Source organism: Notolabrus celidotus, chromosome 7 (assembly GCF_009762535.1).
Source record: "Notolabrus celidotus isolate fNotCel1 chromosome 7, fNotCel1.pri, whole genome shotgun sequence".
In the NCBI taxonomy this organism is placed as follows: Eukaryota; Metazoa; Chordata; class Actinopteri; order Labriformes; family Labridae; genus Notolabrus; species Notolabrus celidotus.
The window spans coordinates 20,075,823-20,103,289 of NC_048278.1; the positions used below are offsets into that span (position 1 = coordinate 20,075,823).

At 41.4% G+C, this 27,467-nt stretch overlaps 1 protein-coding gene across 1 annotated transcript in view; it reads left to right on the forward strand.

Annotated features, from left to right (window-relative positions):
• The first annotated feature begins 423 nt into the window (after positions 1–423).
• Positions 424–27,467, forward strand: part of ptprdb (protein tyrosine phosphatase receptor type Db) — a 168,152-nt gene continuing 141,108 nt past the window's right edge. The window contains exons 1-2 of the mRNA XM_034688756.1: positions 424–480; positions 667–772. The gene's annotated coding sequence lies outside the window, so the exon portion shown is untranslated. The remainder of the gene's footprint in view (positions 481–666; positions 773–27,467) is intronic.

Consider the following 27,467-nt stretch of genomic DNA (forward strand, 5'->3'; position numbering starts at 1 on the left):
CTGGTTGTAGAAATTAATTTACAATCTTTCTTTGTCAACTCTTGCTCAGTAATATCCTAAACAAGCACCTATCACTATGGTGCCTCCGGGTGCCTCTGTAGAATTGTGTTTGTAAAGACGTGATGTGCTCACGTGTTTTGTTCTCTGTAGTTCGTGGTTGATTTGTGATCTGTATCTTGACCTACTTGGAAAAAAACTTTTAAGTGGAGGTTTGTTTAATTCAATTCTCTGAATGTGTCTGCTGCACCTCTGATCTCTCTCTCTCTCTCTCTCTCTCTCTCTCTCTCTCTTTCTCTCTCTCTCTCTCTGTCTCTCTCCCGCTCTCTCTCTCCCTCTCTCTCTCTCTCCTCCGAAGCTTATCTCGGTGCGCATCGTCAGCATCAGTTTGAAGTCAAATCTGACAGCCTGCTGCCTTGCCCGGTCCTTTTTCCTCTCCCCGTCTCTTTCCCTCTCCGGTGGTCATCCCGTCTCGTTCAAGAGGTACAGACCCGGATTAGCGGGCTAATCGTGTGTAATTATTGATGTACTTTTTGGGGTGGGTGGGTGGGGAGAGGGAGGGAGGGGGGAGGTTGACCTCGATTGCCGCCCGGGATGAGTGAGTCTTCTCTCGGCTGCCGTGCCTCTCTCTCAATGTGGTCTCCTTCTTACCTTTTCTTCTTTTTGCAGTTGTGTCGGGACTGTGGGAGTGCGTCTGGCTTCAACTTGGGGTGAAGAAAGACACAGGAAACTCCTTGGGATTCTCCGTACAACGAGCACTGATCCGGATATTCTGGTGAGCACACTTTTGGCGAAATTGTTGCTCTATATTCAGGGTAAAACAAAAAGTGCTTTCTGTGCTGGTTTGTAACGGGGTTTGTCTAAATAACCCGGGTACTTCTGTGCTCTTGAAACATTGAAAGCAACGTTTCATGATTGTTTTCTCACGCTGGAAGGTAAATAGGAGCGCGCACGGTGGTGTTAGCAGCGCAGCTCGTTCGCTCCTCTCTTTCAAATTTCTTTTTCAGCCCGTGGCAGCGAACTTCTCGCTTATTATGCATGGGAATTAAACGTGTCCATTTGTGACTATTACCAGTCAGTATTCCTCTCACGCAGGGGTGAGGAAGAGAGTAAAACACAGCCGGCCGGGGTGAGGAAGGGGAAGAGGGGGGAGAGATTAGGTGAGAGGAGTGTGAGAAGAAAGAAACATTTTAAGGGATCCCCCAGGGAAGCGCTGCTGTCTTTCCCTTTTATGAGAAGGATTTTATTAGTCTTTTATTTCCTACAATGATGACATTGGCTGATATTGTTCTAAAGCCTCTATTTAATATGCTATTATTGTCAGAGCCATTACTCTCCATTATATACATAGTGACATCCTACAGTGCTGCTGGCTGTTCTGTAGGCAGAAATCTATGGGGCCATTTGCTTCTTTTATTGTTCTGTTTATCAATTAAGCCTGTCTATAATGGAGATCTCACACTTCCTCCAACATAAAACATTACTCTCCCACACACCATCCGCTAGCATCTCACCTCCCACATAGCCAAACTTGCTGTCCACAGCCGATTATCTGGTTATGTGCCACCATTTGCACTAATAGAGAGTCCCTACTTAATGTAATGACAACTCGATCTGTCAGCCCAGGCACGAGCGAGGGCCGCTTAAAGGCTCATAAGCGGTGTCATAAGGGCAGATTGAGGAGCCGTAAAGACACACAGGACATGACAAAGTGCCCGTGGAGGTTGTTGGAGTAGTTTGCTGATGTGTTTTATTGTTCCATGTACAGTGTGGGGCTGTCACTGTGAAGCCAGGAGTGTGTGTGTGTAAGTGAAAAGTGTGTGTATGTGTGTGCCAGATTTGCTCAGTCATGTGTATGCAAGGAAAGAATAAGTGAGCAAAAAGAAAGGAGGGACAGGGAAAGGGACAGAGAGAGAGAGAGAGAGAGAGAGAGAGAGAGAGAGAGAGCGAGAGAGAGATTATGCTAACTCAAAGTACTGGAGGAAGAGGAAAAACCCATGTAAGCAGTTTTTCTTTAGCCTATATATTTATATATTTAGCTGTCAGGGCCTTCACTGATACACAGTTGGTTCCCCTGGATTTGACATGCTTGTCACCAACATGGGGTTTAAATAAAAGAGGGCAACTGCTTACTTCAGCTGAGCCTTACAGGAAACAAGGGGCGACTAAGAGGATTGACCAAACAAGACCACAGTCAGAAACACATGTAAAAGTCACTAACTATGATGCTTCTTATTCAGATAACATGGAGGGGCATTCCCAGGGATGGCAAGGTTGAGGCGAAGTCCCCCCTATGACAATTTACTCTCTGCCTCAGATGCTGCCTTGTAATCCTAAACTATGTTGGCTACTTGTCTGGTCAAAGGCGTGACCTGAGTTCAGCCTATCTTATTGGTTGTTGTTGCAACAGGCTTTTACAAGTTTTTGTGGCATTTTAATGTGGCTTCTGGAGAAACATATCCTTATTTGTCCTTACAGAACTAAGCATGGAAGTTTTTCAACCTGTTGGGTTGTTTTCTGTGATAAAAAATACACTTGATTATCAAGTTAAGTCAAGTTAAATAACAGATAGATTTAAGAATAAGAGGTTAAAGAAAATAGGAGCTTAAATGTAATACAAAAGAAACAGTTAAGCAACATACGTGTAAAATCAGACCTACACTGACTGATCTACTCGTACTTATGAAGTGCAGTGAGTAAAAATGCTTTTTATGTAAAGTGCAAATATTACCTTAAATAGACCTTACATACTAGACAGAAAATGTAATGTAAGATAAACATCAGGTTATGGGGGGGAAGGAAAATACAGAAAAGTAAAGACAAAATTGGTGCCCAGCTTCTTGACTGGGCCTCCTAGGTCAAAATATTCTGGAGATGCCCCTAAAATCTGAAAAAGCTGCTGGTCAGCAATCAAGGATCCACTGAACTTTGTCACCGCTCAGTTTTTGAAAGAGAACTGATTCACTGCTGTTGGCGTAACGTAGATATTTATAACCGAAACTTGTTTTGTTTCCCTGACTACATTAAAGGTAAAAGTAATAAATCAAGGTAGATACATTTCCATAAAAGTGAACCCCATGTCATCGCTCCTCAATTTCCCTCCACTCCTGTGTTCAGATGAGCTTTGGTCTGAAATTCACGCAAATGTTTCAGTGGATATTTTCAGTAGATACAGCCAGGAACTCATGCAATAAAGCAGTCATTTACCCTCAGCCTGTGTCAGGTGAAAACGAGCAGATGATGTGCTGACACGGTGTCGCTGATAGCCATCAGGATGATGATGATGACAGTGCCCTGGCTCTTCTTAATGGCAGTTATAATACTAATCATCTGATTATCACTGATGCTGCTAATAAAGGAGACAGGTTGAAGCATTACATCATAGTGAGAGAAGTGTCACAGAGCTGCAGTCAGGAGCAGGGCGCTTAATCTGACACCAGAAGAAGATCAAAAAGGACTTGATTTCCCAGAATGCTTTTCACTCTAAGAGCTGTAAAAGAAGAAGTAAACACTGGGTTAAAGGGTTTAATACAAGAAGCAGACAAGTTGTGTGGCGTTTGACAGCATGAAAGAATGGATCTTCTTGTATTCGGTGTTAAGATGGTGGGCTGGCAGCTTCATTGCAGTCTTAAGAACATGACAGTCCGTGCAAAATGGTAGCGGCGTACAAAGCCAATCCTGATTTTTTTTCTTGTGACAGATTGCGTGCTTGTGTGTGTGTGTTTTTTTTCTTTCCTCCGGTTGTTGTTTGTTCTCCCGGACGCATACTTACTAAATCACACATAACAGGCACATACGCACTCGCATGTACTTACGCACGTTATCTCATTTTTAACTTGACAAACAAAGCCTTCCACACATTCTTATAATAATACCCACGACACATTGATGCAGGCCTGCGGTCACACTTGCCTACTCACTTAGGTAAAAAACCTTATTGCATCTTGGATGTACCAACCCATTCCGTCATACAGTACACGCCTTGGGCTTAAAAATATCCGAGGGCAAACATGCATTCACACAGGCACAGTTTTAGCAGGGACAGCCCTGGTGTGCTGGCATACAACCAAAGAGTTGGTGATAACGAGGTTGAAGTTAGTTAGGATTTTTAGCTGCGCCTCAACCTCCTAACACCCTTTCTAAATCTGATTCATCCCAAAATGAGATGTTTTTCCAAGAGAGGGAGATGAAAACATTCTCTCTCGTCCTCTCTCTCCCTTCTTCCACTGCCAAATACAGTTGAGCTCAGCCCCCCTCCCTCTCCTCCTCTTTCTATTACTCTCATACTCTCACACACTATCTGTTTCACACCCCGTTCCTCCCTCCCGTTCTCTCACATCTCTCTCTTCTCTCCTCCCCTGGCACCTCGATGTGTTTCTCTTTAATTGAGATGCATTTCAATGTGGTGCAAATTAGCTTTCTACAGCTCCAGTCTAAACTTGCAACCTGTGTGTGCATGTGTGAGTGTGTCCATGCATGTATGTGTGCATGTGCAATCTATATGTGCATGTGAGAAGAATTCCCACAGTTGAAAGCGCTACCTTCCTGCTTGTTTCTCTCCAGCGCGCCTTCTGATTCCTCCCTCTCTCACCCACAAACTCACATTTTTAGTACAGCATTAATTACACTCACTTGCTTTGGACTGCTTTACTTTGTGTGCCTTGGGTGGAGGAATTTACGTGCCTTCCCCCCTCCTCGTCCTTCCTGGGTTTGAATTCTGATCTGTGCCTTGGAGAGATGACAGTGCGTGGCAGCTCATTAGGGAGCGGGCCGGAAATCAGTGGGGTCAGGGGGGTTTTATAGAGACAGGTTTCGGTTATGCAATGCTTGCCCTCCTCAGCTGATCTGATCTGTAGCTGTTTTTGCTTGAGGAAAAAGTCTGGCAGGTGATATCCTGTGCACTGTGCCGACTGAGGGCACAAAGTAGGGGGGCTATGAGGTATGGAAAGTTATTGTCACAGAACTTCCTAGATCAGTCTGAAATAAAAATCTGAATAATTTGAACCTTTATTTGTTTTGCTTATACTTCAGTGTCCCGTGTTATGATATTGTATTTTCAGATGACGTCATTATGCTCCCTCACTCGCAGCCGAGGAGGCTGTGAGAGCTTTTAGATGACTGGGGCCAGCCCCAATATAGCTTCAAGAGATGGTTGTCTGCATAATCAAAAGTTCAAAATAATCCAAATTAAAAACCCAACTTACAGTTTGAGCTTTTTTTCCAGAAATTTTAAAACCTTTGTGCAGTCCTGATTTAGGGAAGTAATACATTTGAAGATACGCCAAGAAGTGACATCAGAATCAAAATAACAATGTCTGTATTTCAGTGGCAAAAAATAACAGAACACCTTTTGCTGTCAACATTGAAATGATCATTACTCAGAAACAATTCTTTTCTGTTTCTGCCAGTTCCACAGGATATGAACTTGTGTGTTACCGACCCAGTGACCAATGAGCCACTTTTCTTTTTGAAGTTCAACAATTCATTTTCGAGTACCACACATTCAACAAAAGGATCAGTCTACCTGAAGCATAAGAAGAGGTGGATGTGTCATGGTGGTATCAGACTTAACAACACTAGCACTTTCGTAACTTTATGTGAGGGAGACCAGACATAAAAGGACAGTTCTGACTTGTTTCAACATTGCAGTCCTCTGAACAGGCACACTAGATTTCACAGTGACAATTCCACAGACAGGAGATCTCACAGGAACTTGCATGATCAAATGTGACTTTAGAAGATAAACAAACATAAGAACGATTGAAGTCGTCAGCTGGCTGTCCTAGCCTGTGTTCTGTTTTGCAGTGAAAAACAAAAAAACGTGGAAATGAACATGGGTGAATAATTCCACAAGCTGGTCTTATTTTTGAATATTCCAATTGGCTCGGGGCACGGTTGTGTTTACATTTGCTGCCATGTTTGTGAGTTGTAGAAGTACTCAGCATTCAGTTGGTGACACTCTCCAGTCAGCACCTGTCATTGGTTTATGCGGATATGCCGTCAGAGAGAGTCTGACTTGGAATCGAGAATATCAAACAAGTTTGATATTAAAAGTAACGCCCACTTATCCATCATTGAGGGCATTCATTGGAAACATAGCCAGCACAAATGGCTCACCTGATAGATCATGGGTGATGTTGTCACCTGTCTGTCAAGAGAGCTGGGGTGTTAAATGCACTGTCCTCCCACTCTGCCTATAGCCAGCATGTATTAATAAACACTCAAATCATAGCTAGTAGGCAAACACAGGATTCTTTTCTCAATCAGTGTTAATTAACAAAATCAAAGTCATTAGTGAATTGTTAAAGCAGCTATTTGGTTTCAACATGCTGGGAAGTTACGAAATATGATTCTCATATTAGAACTTTGAAATTCTTTAGGGTGTTTTGGGTGTTCATTAGAGAAAGCTTGATTAGAATATATGCTTTACACATTTCTATTACATGGTTCAAAGAGTTGGAAGTTTTTCAGTAACTGCTTGTTAAATTCCTATTTACAAGCAAGTCCTGCCAAATATTTTAAAACTATTTTTAAAAATCAGAAGACTCTGGAGGAGGGTCAAACTGATTTAAAAAACTACTGCTACACAATTGCAGTTTTAATGTGAAGACCTTTCCGTAATCTTTTCTTTTTACTGTGAAATACTGTTTCAACTTTTCAGGCAACAGAAAACAACTCAAAAGAAACATTCTGAGAGATTTTTTTCTTTGCCTGAACTGCCTACATGTGAAGCCTGTTGAAAGTAGACTCATCTCTAAAAGGTCTTGTGCTAAAGACGAGGCAACCACTGAATTAGAGGGATCATCCTGCCTCAGTGTGAAGTGCTTTGGTGAAAAAGTTCCCATCATAAGTGGTGTTGAATAAAATTTGCTCGCCTCCACTTCTCGAAGATAAAAACCGTGGAGCATCTTGTAGCAGGTTTTTCCCAGGTGGTCTCTCGTGTGTAGTGTGACCCAACAGTACAGGAGTATGAGTGTGTGCTCATATGTGTGTGTACATGCATGTGTTTGAGAGAGCTGGAGGAGTCGTTAGGGAGAGTGATGCTGACAGCGGGGTGACCTTGGGGCTCCCAGTCTTCCTCCTGTCGATGAAGGGGATGACTTAGTGCCTTCCAACCCACCAATGATGGCTCATTTATTATCATTAGGCACACAGTCAAAAGAAGCTGCTCGGGCCCTCAAAACAGAGCTTTACGTCTGCGTGTGAGTATGCTGTGTTTGTGTGAGTATGTGTATCACAGAGTGAGAGACAACAGGACAGAGACAGAAAGGGAAGTCTTATCTCTTATGATAAGCGCTGCACGTCTGAGCATATGTGTCTGTCAGCCTGTGTTTGTCACAGGAGCACCTGCCTTTGTGTTTGCTTCTGAACGTGTGTTTATCCATGCCTTGACTGAAGACGCGTTGCCTGTCGGTGCACATCTGCCGCTAAAACGCACCTCTCCGCCTGCTTACTGTGCAGTATAAATAACAGCCCGTGCTATAACCCTAACGCTACGTCACCTCAGCCAGCCAGCCAGCCACTGACATCAGTGGTATATGCGTAGATCAGGGCAGCCTCTGTGCTATCGTTTCTCAGTGTGATGGATGGAGACTTCTGCGGGCCAGTCAATACCCAATCTGAGCCCCACTGTCCTGATTTAAGATACAGCAGCACCCAGGTGACACACTCAGAAGCACGCCACTTTAATCACTCTGAGCATCAACTCTATGCTGCCAAGATTGGTGTGTGGGTGGCTTACTGTGTGCTTGTGAGTGTGTGTGTAAGTGTGTGTGTTTGTATTAGTATCTCACTCAGTCAAGCACCGCTGTAATCACACAGCGATCGGGCGAGTGCCTGCCGCCTCTGACAGAGTTAACATTTCTTTAGAATGAAAGAGGAGTAACATAAATAATGTGTAGACACAGGATTTATGCTGTGTGTGTGTTGAGCTGTAACAAAAAACATACATGAAGAGAGTAGATGGAAGTGCTGAGTTACATTACTTTGGCATTAGATGAATAGTTGACATGTTCCTCCACCATTTTTTTCCTTCCCGATACCAATTTTGATTCCAAGACCTGAGTTCTGTATCCCTCTGTTACTGATGGGGTGAAAAAGTATCAATCTCACCTTTTTTAAAAAAAGCTGTACCCTCCTTGCCTGACAAGGATTTGATATGAACCCTAATTAAAAGTTTGAGTTTACGTAAGCAGCAGCTCAGCTCTTAGCCCCCTGTGTATTTCAGCCAATTACAGAACACAAAACTTGTCATATGTTGATTTTTTAATAATTTATATTATTCTAACATATAATTTAAAGGGATAACTTAAAATGTGTGATGAGAGACCTCTGATTGCTCCATTTTGTTAGCATTGACTTTTGTGCAATCCTTGCTTGCGCTGCTGTTGTTGTTTGTGAGCACCACATGGTCATTAAAGCTACAGTGGGTAACATTTTTCCATTACAATGTTGATAAATTATACAATTTTGATAATTGCATATCACCTAAAACATTAAACTAAATGTTATTTTAAATAAATGTACATCCTTGTATTCAGTTTTTAAGAAAACTTCTCTGGTCTGCACTAAGCAACCAATAAGGGTAAGCTTGCATGTAACAAGCCAATCACAGCGACTCTGTCCAAACTTACATCATTCTGCTTCTCTGTGACTTGTGTCAGCAAGTCACTGTTTAACTCTCTCTCTCTCTCCTGATCTAGTTTTGCTTAACTTTGTTTAAATGAATATTGATTGGCTGTTAGGTGTGTCATTTGGTGGGAGGGGCTTTAGGGGAGAGATACAACTAGGGTTAGCAACTTTTTCAGTACTGTATAATTTTTTGGAGCTCAGTACAATAGTAGTGATGGTATTACATGTGAATGTAATGTGTACACAAGAAATATGCATTTGATCAGTATTTTTTACTAAAACTGTACTATAATGTATTAAGGAAATATTATTAAACCTCTCTTTTTACCAAAAGTGACCCCTAAACTATTATGCCACAGTCCTCAATCAGAGAATAATAGGAGATATTTTTATCACAGACAGTGAGTGAAACCATGACCAAAAGTCTCATATACTGGCATTATGTTACTTAAACATGACATTATCATAGTGAAAAAATATGTTCACCCTTGATAAATCATAAAATAGATTATATGATAAATAACAGGTTGGAGACAGAACAAATGTGGATTTAAAATCCAAAAGCGAGGAACTACCCAACAAGTTCACTTTCCCCATGGATGTTTCTCACTGCTCTTGATGGCTTCAAGCAGTCATTTGTGACACAAAAAAAGCCCCATTATTGCTTGCACCTTTTGCTAGCATGGTCCTCTTGTGTATCTCTGCAGCAGCATGCTGTGTAAGGTCATGCTCACCCACGTGGCCTATTGAAAACACCCAATGGCTTAACCCAAAGTCTTCCCTGCTTCCTGTTGCTTGTTGCAGCTGCAACATCTTTTTTGCTGGCCTTTTCCATTCTTATCCACATTTGTGTGCCACAATTCCACCAAATAACACCATCCATGAATGTAACATTTTTCAGCAGGCTGTAGTGCTTTTGATTCTATAGGTATGTCTTGTCTTCATGTGAGGGGGGCTGTGACTGGATGACAGGTGTTACTTGATGGAGTGCTTGAAGGACTACTGTCTGTGTTAGAGCTGATATATGATAAGTGAAGTGTCGACTTGTGATTACAGAGAAGTAACGTCAATATACCAGACAAGGGGCGTCCTGTTCAGGACAAATCAATTTAGCACAAAATACGGGACATCCCGGCGACAACCTAATATACGAGGCAGAAGGTGTTTTGTGATTGAATGTTCATGTTGTGTACTGGTTCTTTAACCTTAATCTTTTTTTTTTTTTTTTAGCTTTTCTATACCAGTACTTGCTTGTGACAGCTGTACATATCCTATTACTGTGTGGTGCGCTGTTAAGGAGCAAAGGGAACATGTCGTTTTTCTGTGTGTACAGGTATACGTATTTTGACAACTGTATAGCAATTTTTTTTAACTAAAGCCTTTACACTGCCTCTATCAAAATAGATGGATACATTTCTAATTTCTTTGTCAAATGGAGGATTGGAGGACTGAGTGATTACCTTTCTTCATTCTATGGAGTGCTGCTTCCTTTTACTGCTAAGGGACTGAAGGGAGGTGGATGATTAGGCATACAAAGCTTACAGAACACCTGAGGGAAAGATTTGTGTCCTGTGCGTCAATTCAATTCTTCAGTATATTTAGGCTACTAGGCCACTTGATTAAGGTATGAGGAAGCTTGTGGTTTTGGTTAAACGTAAGAAAGAAAAAAAATCAATGCATCCCATCATGAGTCAGCTCCAAGTCAGGATTTACATTTTCAGCGTTTAGCCAAGAACATTGTCTTTCTCTAACATTAACCACATGTTGTTGGTTGCATAAACAGTCTCTTAAAAACATTATTCATGCTGTAGCTGCAAGGAGTGGATTTGGAGGGAGAATCAGTGACATCATTTGAATGTGAATGTTTTCAGATTGAACGTTTTGCATTCTTTATGAATAGCTAACATGCTGTGCTAATCACAACTGTAGTCATCCAGCAATTATTCTCCAGCAAAACATGTTTTCTAATTCATATTCTTTTTCATCTAAAAGTAACTTTTATAATTCACTGTTGAATTTACTGTTTGACAAAGATGTAAGTTTCACATAGTTTCTCTTTGTGCAAGAACGAAAAAGAGAACTCTTCACGCGTGAAAAGGTGGGCAACGTACATCCAGCCTCCTCAACGTTTACACTCCGCCTGCTGTTTCAGTTTATGAGCGCATCATGCTGCAGAGAACGCTTCAGTACGTGCAGTAATCAAGGCAAGATTGTGTTTGTATGAGTGAGCGGCTGGATATCGCTACTTTATCAGAGAGTAATCTGTTTGCATTGCTCCAAATTGTTCCCTCTTGACATGTCATCACTCACATACATGCACAACACATACTTGTGTACACAGACACTTACACACTTCTGCAGCCCCTCCCCTACAGCCCCTCTACTTTGGCTGTTAGTCTAATTTATGAGGTGCCGTTAATTTGGCCTAAACGCTCGTTGCGAGACCTCCCTCCTCTCTCATCCCTTCATCTCTGCATCCCTCCTTCTCGTCCTCCTCCTCATCAGTCACTCGGCAGAGTAAATCAGAGGGGTGGTATTGCACAGCAGGCAATACATAGACTGGACACCTTGACTAATATACCGCTGTCCTTCTCCCTCTCTCCCCCTCCCGATGTCTGTCTCACTCTCTCTGTGCCCCTCTCTTCTCTTCCTTCTGTCCATCTCTTTTGCCTGCTGTCTAAATCAAATTTGGCGACTCTCCTCTCCTTTCTTCTCCTCCTCTTTTTGTTGCTTCTTCCTGATGTGTAACTACACTTCTTTTCCTTCTCGTTTGCTCTTTCTCTCCCTGTGCTTTCTCTCCACTCTCCTTCCTCTTCTTTCCACCCACTGTCTTCATACTTCTGTCCTGCACTCTTCGTCTTCACTCCCTTACCTTGCCTCACTCCTCCTTGCCTCCTCCCCCATCCTCCTGTTCTCATGTTAGGTGTAAATTTAGAACAGAAGGCATGAGGGGATGCTTTGTATATGTGTGTGTATTTCTGCCAGTGTGTGTGTGTATGTGTGTTTCAGTTGTGTGGGAGAAAGACAAACTCCACATGAAAGCTTCTCAGAGTCCCCGTACAGCGCTCAGATGGGGCTGATTAAAAACCTAAAGCCTTGGTTTTTCATCCACATTTAAGGATTCACATAAAAATCAGATACAGCACACGCACACGCACACACACATACACATACACACACACACACACACACACACACACACACACACACACACACACACACACACGTGCACACACGTGCACACATTAACACATACACTCGCACACACGTTTCCAGCCTCATTATCTGCCTCTTATTTCTCTGTTTTTGCTTCTATCCTCTTCCTTTTCGCTCTCACCCTCTCTTAAAGTGACTGACTGAAGGTGATTCTTCCTGATGCGTTGGAAGTGAACAGAAACAACATTTGAGACTCCCCCATCACTTTACGCCACATTGTCCCCTCTAATTCTATACATCGCACACACACTCGGGAGTTAGCCTGGGCTGTACTCACTGTCCTGCACACCAATACATCACTGTCCATCTCTCCTGCACTCTCTCCATCTCCATCCCTTTGCTCCCCTTTCCCCTCTCCCCTCCTCACTCTCTTCCCCTCTCTCACTCTTAATCGTTCAGAGTTTTGTGTCTATTTATTTTCCTCCTTTTCCCTCTCATTTCTCATCTTTCACAGCCTCACTTTCTCTCACGCAGAGCCCATCTCCTGTCTTTTCTCCCTCCTTTCTCCACCTTCCCCTCTCTTCTTCAAATTCCCCCTGCACAAAGGGCTTAGCTACTTCTCAATAAATGTAACAACATCTAGCCTCCTGTTCTCTAGATCTTGCTGTACCCCCCCACCCCCCCCCCCCCCCCCCCACCTCCTCCCTGCCTCCCACCCTCTCTTTTTGTCACTTCTCTCTCCCTCTCCCTCTCTCTCAACGGGCTTCCTACTGGTGCACACTTCCAGTCACAAGACAAAGCATGCTACCTCTGCCTTATCCCTGTATTATATAAAGCCACCATGCTATCATTAAGCCAGAACAATTTAAAATACCCCCTCATGCTATATAAAGATCAGACCGTCTGTGGAGCAAAGGAATTCACTTAATTAGAATAGAACATAAATAGACAGAAAAGGGAATGAAAAGGTTGATATCCATTTAAAAGTTTATGCTGTGTATGAGCAGCTATACATTCATGTCATAGACATTTTGACACACTTGCTTTTATTGTTTATTTAAAAAGGCATTTATTGCAACAGAAACAGCTTAGAGCTAAACTCTCAATTCTGTGATCTCAGGGCAAATGCCTCCAGCAATGTTCAGCATGACGTAGCAAATGAAATTACACTAGCAGCAATTTCAACTAAATTACAAGATTTTGCCTCAAACAAAAAAACAGAGGCATCAATATTGCATCCAAATATAAACCAGGCTAAAAAAGTACCAAACAAACCGTCCTAATATTGGGTAATCTAGAGCACATTTTGAAACAGACAGTTTGAAAGAGCAGAGATTTCTCTTAAAAACACTGTAGTCTATGACACTTCTATTTGAATATCATTTTGGAATCAGCACAGCAAATCTCATTGACTGAAAATCTGATGCTGTTTTCTTACTTACAAGAAAGTGTGTAGCTAAATTCAACATGTAGGCTGCACCAAATGAAAAAGACCCTGTCTTTGTGGACTGACATCTCCAACAGTTCCTTTCAGTGGGGGCTCTTGTTGACCTTGAAAACAGCTAGACAGGTTGATAAGAGCCACCTGAGCTGTGTTGTAGGAAAGAAAATTGTGATAAACCACCAAGGACCACTTAGAAGAAAGACCTCTGAAATTCAACTTTTAGAGAATTTTCAATGCAAAACACCATTCTCATTTCTCTAATTTGGATGAATATAAGGAAATAAAATAGCAATGTATGAATATGATTAAATAACAAATAATACTACACTCCAATCTGTTCCAGATACCCAAATTAATTTCAGTATAAATTCTTTATTCTCTCTTCTCCTGTAACGTAGTTTGAATGTAGAAGGTTTTGGTACTCTACTCTTTTGAATAACTTGGCAGTTGTTAAAACCAAATACATAACCTGAAGCTAGAGGAAGGCAATTTTTATTTATATTGTATCATTTACAGATTTCTTGAACTAATCATTTTAAAAAACAAATCAATTACTTTTTAACTTACAAAACTGGTCTTTATGATGAAAAAAAACCAAGTTATATTTTTTCGTCTTTTGCACCTTTATTTAAAGAGGCTAGGGCAGTGGATAGAGCAGGACACCAGGAGAGAAAGTGGGGGAATGACATGGGGCAAAGTGGCCACAGGCAGGAATCAAACCCGAGCCATCCGCTACATGGTTGGGCAACTTTAAACACTTGGCCAAATCTGCATCCTATTAGCAACTTTCAAACAGTGATTGCAGCCTGGAAGAGATTAAGAGTTATAGATTAACAGGAAAAACTATTAGGGATATTTCATGAAAGACATCAGTTAAAATGTTTTTGCACTGAAACATGTGTGATAAGCCTTACTCGAGATATGCAAACGTCTAAAATAGCAAAAAGAAAAAGGATAAAATAAATGAAAACATGATTTGATGTGTCATGCTCTATACAGGAAAATATATCAGTGTGTCTCAGTCAGAACTGTTCTCTTGTTTGGTATACATTATGTACTCGCCCTTACGACTGACTAGTGAAATTAAATTCAGCAGCAAATAGATTCAGGTCAGGTTCTTTGGGATCAGCAGCATAAATCAGGAGTTATCAGCTCCTGGCGTTGCCGGCAGTCAGGTAAGTGCAGGATGATGCATTATTATCGAAGGGAGACATTTTTCCTCTCTTGATCCTAACTTGATTTTTGGGATCCTTGGGCACATTTCTTATTCGACAAGTGATGAGCGTTCAGCGCAGGTATTATAAATGTGGTGTATGGATTAATGTGACAACCGCACTAAAGTTTAACACTTCACAATGTAAATCATAATCAAAATTCATTGACAGACATGGAATGTGGGAATCATGTATGAACTGAGTGCATTTTCCTGTGTGAATCCATTAGGTGTGTTTGTGCGTGTGTGTATGTGTATGTGTGTGTGCGTATCCCTGTGAGATCTCCGGGAGGCAGGCCAAGTGTCTCTGGCTGAGCCATCTCCACTCACTGTGTGTATGTGTATGTGTATGCATGTGTTTGTGAGTGTGTATCTGTTCAGTCAGCCACACACAAGACAGATAGGAGCACCAGTCTGCTCAGCCCTCCAGTCGCACCAATGTAATCAGACCTCAGCAGCCATAAAGCACCGGCTATGGACATTCTGCCCAGCATGCTGACACACACACACCGACACACACCGACACACAGACACACACTGACACACACACATCGACACACACCGACACACACAGACACACAGACACACACACACACACACACACACACAGACACACACACACACACACACACACACACACACACACACACACACACACACACACACACACACACACAGCAGAACACTCCGAAACAATCCTACATACACAGATGGACACAAATGGATTCCATTGTAGAATTATGCAGGAGGACGGATTTTCCAGCCACAAAAACACAGTATCCTACTGGTCCATTTCGACACATATATACACACACTCTGGCACACATGGAAACACACATGGAAACACAAGGGGAAACACAATCCTACTCAGAAACACAAATACATTTTGATGTAGCCCCATGCACGGAGACGGATTTGAAAGTCACAAGCAACAAATCTGAAAATTGCCTGATTCCTTGGCTTATACATATCTGTACACTGTGACACATGCATGTAATCACACACACACACACACACACACACACACACACACACACACACAAAGCTTAGACAGAAGCAGCGAGTGCGCATTGGTGGTCCTCCATAAGTTGAGGCTCTGTGCCCAAGGAGCTTAGCCCAACATGTCCCAGTCTGCTGGGGCAGGAAGGATGTCTTCAAGCCTAGGGGGGATCTTCATCATGTAACTCATCCTGCCAACAACCATTATACATGCGCGTGTGTGTGTGTGTGTGTGTGTGTGTGTGTGCATAGTGTGTGTGAGTCATGTGAATGGTTGTGTCTTTATCTCCCTCCCTCACTCCCTCTCTGCTATCACTCTTTCAGCACCTCCATCAGTGTCTGTTTTCACCCCTTCACCAGCGCCTGCGTCTCGGGCCATTTTGTGTCTGTTTGTCTTTTTGTTATCTTTTGTTCTCCTCCTCTACACAGTAACACTCAACGGCTCCCTCTGTTCTCCTCTCTCTCTCCATCTCTCACTCTTTTCCTCTTTCTCTCCAGCTTTGTGGTATGAACGATGGTGGATGACTGTGCTTTAGGAGATTTACTGCTGGATACCGTCTCTGTCAGGTGTCGAGACTAAAGCAGGGAGAAAAAAAAGAAAGCGATGAAGGGAGAGAGAGAGCGGGGGGGGGGGGGGCAGCAGATGGAAGATAGAGCGGTACACAGGGAGATGAGGAAGAGGGAGAGGGAATGGAATCAGAGGATGAGGGTGAAGAAAGGGATGAGAAAGAAAGGGGCTTATGCGGGGAGAACAGAAGAAGAAAAATGTGAACAGATTGTAGAATGGAAAGAGAGGCTACACTATGTTTTTTAAAACAGTCTCTGAATATAGTTTGACAGAGCCAGCCAGCCTCCCCTTCTCTTTTATTCCAAAAACACACAGTCAAACACTTAGCAACACAAGCAAATGAGTTCATACTGTCAGTTTCAGGTGCATCAAACTCAACCGTAGACAATTTGACATCCTTGGTAAATGTAAAGATTTGATTATTTCGATTTACAACGAACTCTCTGAGTGGTGAAGTGCTGCGGGCTCTTTCTGAGGGGTCAAAGTTTCAGCTGAAGGGTCACTGTGAGTGCGTTTAACCCACTAATAGACCGTTTGCACACTTTAATGGCCCCGAAGAGGAAACAGACTTATACATCTTCAAAGACCAAGACTATCTCCCTCCCTGCAAAGCTGAACATATACATCCACAGATGGACACATTATTCTTACTATGCTTGTGAGGACCATGCATTTAGTGCTGTTTTTTTTTTTTTTTTCTGTGATGCTAAAATAATTACTCACCAGCAGTTACAGGGTGCCTTCATTACTGAGGGGGTGGTCCGTTTGATCAGTCAATTGAAATGTAAATTTGAGTAGACTTACCATTAATGTAGTTTTCCTATTGATTCATGGCCATTCATCAAATACTACTGTTTTTTTTGGCAATTTAAGAATGGATCACTTGTCCAGATCTTAAAAAGTGTGTCAGTTTTTGAATATTGTTTCATGAACAGCAAATGTTGGTCTATTTTAGTCACCGTAGGTATTTGCTACAAGAGTAGCAGACTGATTTTCCTAAATTATAGCACTGTGGGACAGTGGGACAATAGGCTGCTATGTAGGAGGTAATGTATAGTGAGGTGGGGGTATGCAAATTAGAATCCTGACAGGGCGAGCAACACCCTGATGTGTCGTGAAGTTACTTTGTAGCAATGGCCGACTTAGTGATGCTGTCATCAGCTCTGCTGCTGTTGCCTGGATTGCAGGACAGGATCTTGCTTCACTTACCCCATTAGAGATGGTTGAATCCCAGTAGCTCATCAGACTGCTCTCACATCTGTGCCCGGGGTTACTGTCATCGTTCTCTGAATTACAAGAGATGGGAACTATTCTTTTTTCGGCACAGAGTCAACAGGCAGGAATATCCACAAATTAATTTGATATGACCTGTGTGATCAGGTTGTCCTAAGGGTTGGTTTTGTTGTTAAAGATTAATCTGAGTTGTTGTGGGATTCCGACCAATCATTTTTAACACTGCTTAGTTATAATTAAGAAGGCCGGATAACAGGAAGGACCATGTATGATGAGGGGTCGTTACAGTGGATTAGAACCACAGGGGTGACAGGGTGAGCAGGATTTTATAATGATTTAATGAGTTTAAGCTGCGTCCACGGTTACATTAACTCTGTAGCCCTCTTTAAAATGAGCTAACTTAACTGTTATTATTGACATTCAACTGATCGTCTTCAATGGCTGTAATAAGACAAAGTCAACAGGATCACATGAATCAGTGCCACACCTCTTTGTCTTATCACTGTCAGGGTCTGTGACATTTTCTTTTCCATTTGTTAGCTTGTTAACACTGCTGCATCCAATACCGTTTTCCATTTAGTGTTTGCTTCATGTGCCAGCTCCAATTTTGTAGATGGTATGCTACCTAGATGTACGTAGCTAATAGTGTATCTTTAACCTCTCTTGCTACTATGTGGTTGTTTTAGTCTCTTTTACTTGGTTTTCTCACCACAAATGGACGACAAATGTACCTGATTTCTTTCTGCAAATGTATATGAAATATGCTGTAATTACCCTTTGTGTGACAATTTGATGTGCTTGAATCCATATCAGCTGCTATCAAGAAGTTGCTCATAAAGAGCCACTGCTCCTCATCCTTGAAAGCCAAAAATAGCACTGCATCAAAGCACCACAAGGGGCTGCGCTCATGTGGGCGTGTGGCTACCAGTGAGGAGATGAGATATAAAACCAGGAAGTCCAGATTGAAGTGTTATCACACAACAAGACACAGCACAGCAGTTTATACCCCATTGAGGGAGGATTTTACAACTCTTATCACATCAGCAGTAATTTGCTCTTCAATCTAGATGCATCTGAGACAATCAGTAGCATTAGCATGTTGTTGCAAAGCACAATGAGAGGCTACAGATTCACAAGTGAACAATGAGACACTGTGTAAACAATAGAACAGTCATGGACATTCATGAATCATCGAGATGATGTGTATCACCTCCTGTGGTAATACTAGTCTTTTTGTAAAGTGATGGTTTGTCATAAAATGTAGCCCCTGTGATCACACCAGGATTCATCGATTGTCAGATCTACACTCTCCATGACGAGTGGTCAGGTTCGCACTATGTTAGTCTGTCAATGACAGTTCTCACAATTTTTCCATGATAGAGGACAAATTTGGCAAACAGTTATTCAAGTCAAAATATGTGCAATAAAGAGTTTGTGCCTCTGTCAGAATTATCTGGAGACTTCACATAGCAGAGCTTTGAAGATGGAGTTTCTTCAAAATTAGATGGAGTAATCTGCTAATCTTTGATTGAGGGACTCCTTTTTTCATTTTCATTTGTGATATCCACTCCTGCCAGATGTTGTTGTTACCAAACCTCGTTTAGATAAGATTCAAGAGCATTAATCTAGTTTCTTAAATCCATTATTAAAGCTGTACTTTGTAATTTATTTTTGATATATTTCTGGCAGTTTGTGCTAGTTTTTTTTTATTGCAGCCCAGTTTCGACCCAGTTCTTGTGGGTTTTTTAAAAGGCAAGTTCATTCATAGAGCACTATTTATACAAAGACCAATTTAATGGGATTTGAACAGTTAAAAGAGAATATTAAGAACTTTAAGAATGTTAAAAGAAAAATGATAAAATATCTTGATTTCTGGACCAAATATTTTTGCAAAATATTTCATAGCCAAGACAGGAACAAATTAGGTGCCTGAGCTAGAAAATGCATACAAAGATAGTCCTGCATATTTAAATGACTGTATATAAAGATACTCCTCCCATGGTACAAGAGTGATGCCAAAATATTACTTACACTGACATCTCGCACTGGTGATGTTTTGGCTCTATGATCTCTGGGGATGAAGAGATCAACTGGCAGAGCTGCGGCATTGATGTCTTGCCCTTTCTGCAGATCAAAAATATCAACTTACTGATAAAGCTGCAAAGATCCCCCAAAATGGCACAGTCCAGCATCACAGCTTCTTTAGCCAGTTTGAAACTATGGTCATGAAAAGTTTGATGACTCCTACGTTAGTGTCTATTACATTCTGTCTCCTCTTCTCTGCTAATGAGGTACACAAAGCAACACAGGGGCTGCATTAACAGAGCTGTCCAACATGGCATGAACCCATTTTAGCATCACAAAACTTCTAATAAAATTCTAACTAAACTTGGACATAAATAAGAATGATAACATGTACCTAATTGACAGAAACTAAATTTGAATAAGTCAATTTTAACTTGTTCATTTGAGTTTTAAGTTTGACCTATGCCCCACTTGATAACATGAAGGAGGCAGGGACTATGACCTATACTGCAGAAGATCATTAGGGGGAGCTCACATAGATTTGGCTTCACTTTTGACACAACACTATAAATACAACATCAAATTTCATTTTTTATAAGATAAAACTCACAAACACAAACACAAACAAGGTTTAGTGTAAAACTATACGTGTGTGCACACTCGAATGAGCACTTTATGTGCTGCGAAGGAAATTAGAAAACCAAAGAAGGGAGATGTATTGAGAGGAAGAGGAGAACCAGAAATGGTTGGAGGCACCCATCTGTCAGAGAAAAAGAAGAGAGACAAGCTGAAAGACAGACAGAGTTGGCAAAAGAGAGAAAAAAGGGAGAATCAGACAGGGGGGTTGGACCGGGGGGCTGACAAACTGCAAACAGCATGTGAGTGTACAGACACAGGCTGTGAGACAGACAAAAAAGGGGGGGAAGCGACGGAGCAGAGAGAGGAAACAGAGGGGAGACAGAGACGGGAAGAGAGAGAGTGAGAGACAGGCAGCCTGAGAGAGTGACAGAGTGCCGTCCTGAGAGATAGTGTGTGTGGGTGAGTGTGAGAGCAGCGCGAGCTAACTCGTCTGTCAATCTCAATCTGTGATTGACACCTTGGGGTCCGGAGCTCCATTCTCAGCCCGCCAGCTCTTCCTGTCAGGATGTAGGGCATAGGGTCACACACACACACACACACACGCACATACACACATACACACACAGGCACATGCATAAAGAGAAGGTTACGTGCCTCTTAGTGTGAGCTCAGTGATGGACACACATCCTCACATGACAGAAAATATGGTGTCATTGTAAAACCTGCATATGTGTGTCTCTTTGGGTCCATCCACACACACACACACACACACACACACACACACACACACACACACACACACACACACACACACACACACACACACACACACACACACACACACACACACACACGCGCTTAGGCAGGGTCCATTAGAGGTGAGGTCTCCTGAGTAGTCCACTCTTGCTGACCGGGCCTTAACCTTTGACATATGACCTTTGACCTTTATACTGTCAGCAATACATCTTTTCCCAGGACCTATCTTTCACATAAAACTGTCTCTGTAAGTATGTGTGCATGAGAATGGGGCTTCCATGTGTGTATATCTGTCCTTATATTTATGTTTTTTTGTTTATGCACTCCAGCCACTTTATGATTTATCTGCCTGCTCTTCCTTTTCTCTCTCTTTCAGAGACACAAGCAGTACCATAAACCAGAGAATTTATTAACATGCATACAATTGAAAAGGACACATATTTAAATACTTAGACAAATACATGCACACACACAGAGACACACACACAGAGAGACACACACACACACACACACACACACACACACACACACACACACACACACACACACACCACACACACAATCTCATACTGACAGATTAGTCTCCTTTGATACAGAGAAGACTGCATTTTGTCCTCTTCCACATTTCTAGCAGTTACCGTCCTCTCCTGACTTGATTTTGTGGATAGGTTTTACTCTTTTCATTCATATTCATATGTTTTCCGCTTTTTGTCCTCCACAGTAGATGGAGTTTGGTATAGCTCTGTGTGTCATGTCTCTTTTTTACTACTAACATAACATATAGTTGTTAAATTCCTCTGTATTTTGTTTAGTGATCTAGAAAGAACATAACAGCACTGCAACATAAAACTTCCTTGCTTAATTTTTTAAAGATTCAAATCAGCCAAGTCACATCATAAAGTAAGAAGAAAAAGCTGGACTAAAAGGCCATAAAAGCCACTAGCAGCCTGTTGAAACAAAGCTAAAATGAATTGGTGTGTGTGACTAAATTGCCTGTGATCAGGCTGATAGCCATTAGGACTTAAGGTGGCACCCACGGTGACCACCTCCTGCAAACACCCCTGACAGAGGGGGATTGCAATCCTACTTTCTGTCCAGGCAGTTATGAAAGATTTCCATTGTAACTTTTGTAAACTATCCTGGTTACATAGGTATCTCAAATTTGAATCTTGAGGGAAGAAAAAACCTAGCTCTATTTCATGAAGACATTGATGTCCATATGCATTAACATACAAGGAAAGATAATGGCTCAACTTTGTACTGACATTGCTGTGTATTTTAATAGCATTCACTGTGTCCTTGCAGCGAACTGTAAATTACATTTCATATCATTTTCATATATCTTTCCTACAGTGTGAAAGTTAAGTGAAGACTTTCTGTAATGCATGCATAGAATTAGAAACAACCCAGAAAAGACACTACCAAAACAAAGGAAAAACTGGTGCATATAATGAGAGGTTTCTTTTTTTCATATTATTATGTTATGAGTTTGAAAAACACAGGCATGCGTGGTTATTTTTAGAACCCTTAACATTCAATTTGAATTCAAATCAAAGCAAAGAGGTTTTTTATGAGCCACCTAAGAAATTCAAGCTTTAACCTGAACATGTTCATGTTTGTTTTTCATATGCTTTAAAATATGTCAAAAGAAAAAGAAGCAGTCTTGTTATTTTAAACTACAGTGTACCATTGATGCTCTCAAATACAACCAATGACAATATGTACTAGTGTTGCTCTCAAAAATACATGGAGACAGGTTTCATAAAGCACATACAGTATCCTAGGAAAGAGAGACTACTCAATGTTGGGATGGTGTTGCAGTGAAAGAAGGGGCATCATAGTGGAGGCCAGTTTCTTGTCATTTAAACTTCTCAGAGCTTACATATTTACACAGCTTTTCTAACATTATCAGCTGTTTGATAACATGGTCAACCTTAAGGGTCATGTTATTTCTTAGTGTAGTGCCTCTTACTTATAGACCCATACATAAAGTATATTTTCTAAATGGACTGTGGGTGGAGATTTATCTTTAAGGACTGCTTATTTATTGAGAGATCTGTGTATAATACATAAAGGCAAAAGTGTTTACATTACATCCTGGCCATTTAAAGCTCCTCTGATGAATTCTTAGCCGGTTATAAAACAAAATAAAATTAGTAGCGATGCATCTTCTTGACTTACAAAAGCGAATGGGACCATCAGCATAAAGATTGATAATTTCTATATTGTAATTTTTCATATCTGAAAGTGCTGGCAGGGGGGGTAGGTGCTAGTTGTAGTGATTAACTGCATGCCGCTGAAACTGCCTCTTGTATATTTTCCACAGGCTAAGATTTCCAATTAGTCATACATATGACTGTTCAAATAAAGCAGAGTGAGATAAAACAAACAAACAAAATAAAGAAAACACTTGTTTTAAGTAGAGTACAGCATGAAATCATTAGAGACAAAGGGTACTATTTTTCCTCAGGGGGAACCAAAACTTCCACATATTTAATTTTCTATGAGCAGATGAGTATTTGGAGGTTCACTTGATCTTAGGGCATAACCAGACACAAACAATAAATAAACGAAATGCAGCTGTGATGGCAGTTTTGACACATTTTTGTAATGGATGTTGCTTAACACCTGCATGAACAGTGGTGTGAAGATGACTGATCCGCAGCAAACAGCTTTCATCAATGGAAGGAGAAGTGATGCACTGATACATGTTGTGTAGGTTTCATTAGTTTTTTAAAATATCACATGTACAAGCACATACCGACTAATGAGAGGAAGTGTCCATCCGGCAGTATGTGTACGTGTGTGTGTGTGTGTGTGTGTGTGTGTGTGTGTGTGTGTCTGTGTGTCTGTGTGTTTAAGTGTATATGGATGTGCGTGTGCTCACCAGTAGGGGTTTGTGACTAATGGGGTCATTATTGATGCTGAGTCAGGATTACTGCTGATTGCAATGGCTGGATACCAACCTAACGAGTATACAAGACACACACACACACCTGCACGCACACACTCTCTTTCCTTCATACACACATACACACACATTTTCATTTATTTCAGGCTCTCATAGGTGCACTTATGCACATAAACCTCCAACCTCAGCTAATAAACTTACTCACCCAGACGTACCTTTCACAACCTCTCAAGACCTCCTTTGCTCTCTCTCTCTCTCTCTCTCTCTCACATGGACACACACACACAAACAGTAACACACTTACTGTAGACATCATACGCTCTAAATTTAGCCAGACAGGTGGCGGGTGTTGTGTTGAGTAACCAGTAACCAGTCACTTTCTAATTTTTACCAGTGCTACAAATGATCTCTACACATACACACGCCAAAATCAAGACACAAGCTAGTAAGCTTTCTTTCACCCACTTGATATTAGCACTCCATGTAAAGCATGCATTAACAGAATAGACACAACAGATAGAAGTTGCCTTGAGTAAAATCTCCTCATCTGTATAACAGTTAACCTTGAGCAGATAATGGCTGAATCATTCAGAATAAAACATTTGGAGATCTCATGGCTTTAATGAAAGATGTGACAAACACTTGGGCTATATAAAATATGAATGAATAAAAGAAAAGGATGAGGGTATCCCGGTGAGTAGGCTGAACATTTTCCGCAGTTTTTTCAACAGTGAGCAGTAAAGCATCTTGGAGCTTCTTCCGTGAGACACCTCTTGTCTTGTGAGGGCAAGAGTAGATCACTTAAATGCCTCTTAATACATCCCAGGGAGCACTTACCAGGGTTTAACATTGGTTGGCGGTAAACTTGGTAGAAAATTGTTCAATCTAAGACCTAAGGCCAACCATTCTTCAAACAGCTGAAATACATTAATGACATCAAAGCATAAAAAAAAACACAATTTTGTTTTATAATTTCTGCACATAGGGGGGTGGAAAGAAAACAGGACATAAATTGTTATTGTGCCATCATTTGTCCAAAGTAATTTTGCAGCAGTAGTTCAGATCCTGTCTATGTACAGATGTAATTTCAATGCAATTTCTTTTTCAATCAGAAATACAGCGCCTTGTGGGCTGTGTGATGTTATCAGGAAGGATCATGTACGTCAAAGGAGCAGTTTCAAGCTGTGCATGTGCTGGTTCTCTGGTGCCCTGCTGTATGAACTTACAAGACACTTCTAAACAAAACAGATGGGAGCGACAACATAAGTAGAAAAAGAAAGAACAGTTACATTACTGCCAAACTATCACAAAGAGTAAGTAAATGCACAATGTTGAACCTCACACAATAGCACTAAAGCACTTTTTAAGTAATGACAACATCTTAACTAAATCAAACATAAAGTGTCCTCCTACGCAGCTGAAAGGCATTTAACACAAGCTGAGCAAGCTGAAACACTTTGCGTGCAAACAGGTACTGAAGTCGATCTTCGTCAGTCATGAAAAACAAATCAGGACAATTTTCAGACATTTTGCTGAAGAGCTGACATCAAAGTGCATGATATAACGGACAATAGAACAAAAGGTGCATTTCATTTTCCAACCTCTCCCAGATCAGAGAACACTTTCTATCCTCCTCTAGTACAGAGTGGGAGCGACCAGTTTCCAGTGCCAGAGGATGGATACCACATCTTAGCTGTGCAGAGACAGACCTTTGCACTCTGGTTAGGTTAAGGGTGACATAGAGCTCTGGATTCTGAAGTAAAGCGCTACACAGACATCAACAGATATTGGTGGCTGAAAGTGATGAGTGCTGGGTCGACAGAGTCTGTTCTAAAACACTCTGGGCATATTTTTCTATGGTGACTGTGATAAGCTGCTCACTTGTACAATAGTTTTAGTTGCTATATGACATTCTCCTTTGAAATCACTGTTTCTATGTGTGAATGTTTGATGAATCTTGTTATAGAGCTAGCTGCTATAGTGAGCTAAGTTTCTTATATACAACGATTAATTAAGATCTTCAAATCGCCTGTAAAAAAAATCACAGTTTTTTGGAACACAGAAGAAACATGGATGCCGTCTATTGTTTCTGGGATGGACAACAAAGACAAAACATTTTTCCATTGATTTCAATTTTTGAGGATTTATCCATTTGGACAAGATACTTGTTTTCAATAACAACAGAGCAATAAAACGTCTAATTTAAGCTTAGTCACTGCTCCTCTTTGAAACAGGTGATCATCCTTGCTCCAAAAGTTCAGCAAATCTAAAGTAATTTTCTATTGATCATTAGCACCTGTTTGTTTGGTATGGTAAACGATAATAATAATAGGCTGTGTGCCTCAGTCTGCTTGTGTATATTCGACCACGTGCTTGTGCTCATCTGTCCTCTCAGACACTAAATGTCAGTGTCGTGATCGCCCTGCCTCAGCATCATGAATAAACAAACACATCAAGCTCAGTCTCAACAACAATTACAACAATTACACATTTACTTCAATGTTTGTGCACTCTCACACACACACAAAGAAAACAAACATAACACATTTGTATCCCTCTAATGAAGGGTGTGCGCTCTCCAGGATACCTCCTTCACATATTTTTTAACCCCCTGCTGGTTAATGTATTCAGTGTGGGTCTATATGGTGTAACCGTAAACCCGATGATCGACTTAAAGAATAATGGTCAGGAGTTTAGCAGCATTGGAGTGCTTGTAGTTCTGAGATGATCAATATGTCTATGTGTTTGTGTTTTCCTGTTGTTGGAGTGACACTCTTAAGCACATGAATAACATACTCAGGAATATTTTTTCACAACAACTGTGCAGCATAGCCTCAGGTTTTAATCAAAGCATGAGTGGTGTACAGCGTGTGAGTGTGCATATGTGTGTGTATGGAGCTATATGTGTGATATGACAATGTTCATCATTCCTGAAAGCCACCATAGTTTCTAAATCAAGTCTTTTATGAGGTTCTGCCGCTCTGGGCAGACCATTAACATTTCATGTCACCCTGCTTCGCTTTCTCTGTCTAACTCCTTTGGGCATTAAACAGAAATTCCCTTTTGAATAATCCCTGCTGCAGTCTACAAAAGAAAACTGACGTGACTATGCCTTGCTTACCAACTTCTTGGGATTTTTTTGTGTTTTTGTGTTTCAAAAAAGTACAACATCTCGTAACCCTGACCCTCAGCTCAACCTTTTCAAAAAGTCTTTGCATTCTTGTTTTAATGTTCCTTTGGACAAAGTGGTTTCACGTTGCTATGGAAGAGCTGATTTTTTTAAATCAGAGTACAGCCTTGGGGGGAAATTTTTCTCTTAAGTTTCGTCACTTTGCTAGACTTTATTGTCTCTTTCTCTCACTCTGTCCTCACTCTCTTAACATTCAACACTCACTTGTCAGTTCTGAGGTGCAGCTCGCCTTAAGTATCAGGATTCATCGTGTAAGCTCATCTCATTATCCCTGTTTGCGCGTGCGTGCGTTTGTGCATGTGTGTGTGTGTGCGCTTCATGTACGAGTGTATTACCGAGTGTGAGAGTGTGAGTGAGTGATGGGTGTGTAAGCCCCCCTCGCTCGCGCTCTGTTTGAAATAAAGCGACAGATAATCGCAGGGCTCTGGCGAAGCGAGCTCATCTGAGCGCCAATCGATACTGGTGCCATAGCTTCAAAGCAACCCTTCAAAGTGGAGAGAAATAGCCATATGCTCTACGTGCTCTGTGTGTGTGCGTAAGAGTGTGTGTGTGTGTGTGTGTGTGTGTGTGTGTGTGTGTGTGTGTGTGTGTGTGAGAGAGAGAGAGAGAGAGAGAGAGAGAGAGGGAGAGAGAGAGTGAGTGTGAATGCTAGTCAGAAGAGGGAGATAGAGAGGGAGAAAGAGAACAAAAAGAGGAAGGAGACAGAGTCGGGGAGTCTGTGTGCAGATGAAAACAGTTTTCCTTTAGTGGCGAACATTATCATAT